The 1,993-nt window shown below is 31.1% G+C and overlaps 1 protein-coding gene across 2 annotated transcripts in view; it reads left to right on the forward strand.

Annotated features, from left to right (window-relative positions):
- LOC136832091 (tyrosine-protein kinase transmembrane receptor Ror-like) overlaps positions 1-1,471 on the forward strand; it is a 115,492-nt gene extending 114,021 nt beyond the window's left edge. For both annotated transcript variants that reach the window (XM_067092729.1, XM_067092730.1), the window contains exon 11: positions 1-1,471. This exon is cut by the window's left edge and continues 817 nt beyond it. The gene's annotated coding sequence lies outside the window, so the exon portion shown is untranslated.
- The last annotated feature ends 522 nt before the right edge of the window (positions 1,472-1,993 follow it).

Below are 1,993 nucleotides of genomic sequence, written 5' to 3' on the forward strand. Positions count from 1 at the left end.
TGATAAAGTGGACATGTATTGAAGTAACTGTATATAACATTTACCAGAATCATTTACCAGAATCTTCGCTTCTCACGTGCTATTTTCTGCATCACAGACTCACTACATAGCTACATAGCTACAAGGAAATCTACAGTTTATCTAAGTGGTGCCAATTTTTGTAGCTAATAACAGCTTACGGCATCATCATACCAAAGAATCTTTTTGCAATAGAACATTAAGAACATGAGTGTCTGTTATTGCCTTTGAAGCAGGTTCTGAATAAGTCGTAATTATGATACAGTACAATCTCAGCATAACTTTGTTTATGAAGCTTATTTTAGTGTCATAGATATTTTACCTCATTACACGAGAGAACTGTATAGAGATGTAAGCTATGATAACTCTCTATGGCTGGTTTTATTTTAAGTCTTTTGAATATAGTTCAGCGAAAGCAACCTTTCTTTTTTTTTTTTTTTTTGAAATATGCGATATTTTGTCTCTTATTTATTACGCAAAACCTCGTCTGCAGTTGGAGGAAAATGCGTTTTTCACCCAGATGTACTTTAAGTTTTTATCGAGGCAGCTCTGTTATATGGAGAGATTTTTTCCCCTTTTTCTTTTCAGAATTGGTCTCTTACGTGAGTGACAATAATAATCATTAAGGAAAAGAGAGGGAGTCAGAGAGGCGGAGGAGCTAAACGTGTTCCCAGATAGCTCGAATATTTTTGTACCTTGTAAGACTTAGGCTAATTTTCCTTCATTTGTGTAATGCAGCTTGTGGTGGTTCTGGATGAAGTGAGAGTATTCATTGTTGACAAGTCTTGTGGAGAAACTGGGACTAAGCTGTAATTTGTGGATTCACATAGAGGTGAAACGTTGGTGATGGTTTGCAAATTGATGTTGAAATTTTCTTCTATGGAAATGTTTTCTGGAAATTGGAAACCAATTATTATTCGTGCTTTCACAGTGAGACGAAAGAGATATGTTGTTGATACTTTGTAAATTGGTAAGAAATTTGGAACCATAGGAGCAAAGACCGTGGACTTGATCAAGTGTTATAGTGACAAAGAAACTAAATCATGCGTGCAAATCCCGTAGACTTTATCAAGGGTGTTCTCATGATCCGATCTGAAAGACAAATGGTGTTATCATCAGTTGGAATTTCGAAAAGCAAAGTGCAAATACCGTAGACTTTACTGGCGTCACCCTTATCCTTCGGGTGTGGTAAGCCAGTTATGGCGAGGACACATTATAATCAGATCAAAATGCTATGTTTATCAACACAGAACGAATGACTCAGTGTGGGGAGGAGATACAAATGTAGCTGACTTCATCTGCATTGTCATCATGAGTCTAAACAATAATAAGGACTTTATTTCTCGAACTTATTCCTTAATATTCACTCTTATTGTGTCATTCTCTTATGTAAGAACTTACGGAATATTTTCTGTGTTCTGTACTCATATTAAATTCATATGATTTAATATCTTGTGCTGTATTTTAATTTCTTAAGCAGTTTGAATTGAGAATCTCAATTTCCGGAAAATAATGTACTAATGTTGGCCGTGTGTAATAAAAATAAAAAAGACTCCCTATTGTGTTTTATATATTAAAAGGAACTAATATACTCTACTTTTGTAAATACAGGAATAGTCTCTTAAGGAAGTGTTATGTACGTATGATTATATGCTTAATATGCTTGTGTGAATGGAAACGTGAGTGCGTGTGAATGGAAATTCATATATAAAGACAAATTATATATATATATATATATATATATATATATATATATATATATATATATATATATATACATATATATACATACATATATATATGCATATATATATATATACATATATATATATATATATATATATATATATATATATATATATATATATATATATATATATATATATATATATATATATATATATATATATATATATATATATATATATATATATATATATATATATATATATGTGTGTGTGTGTGTGTGTGTGTG

The sequence above is a fragment of the Macrobrachium rosenbergii genome, chromosome 49 (assembly GCF_040412425.1).
Source record: "Macrobrachium rosenbergii isolate ZJJX-2024 chromosome 49, ASM4041242v1, whole genome shotgun sequence".
NCBI classification, from domain to species: domain Eukaryota; kingdom Metazoa; phylum Arthropoda; class Malacostraca; order Decapoda; family Palaemonidae; genus Macrobrachium; species Macrobrachium rosenbergii.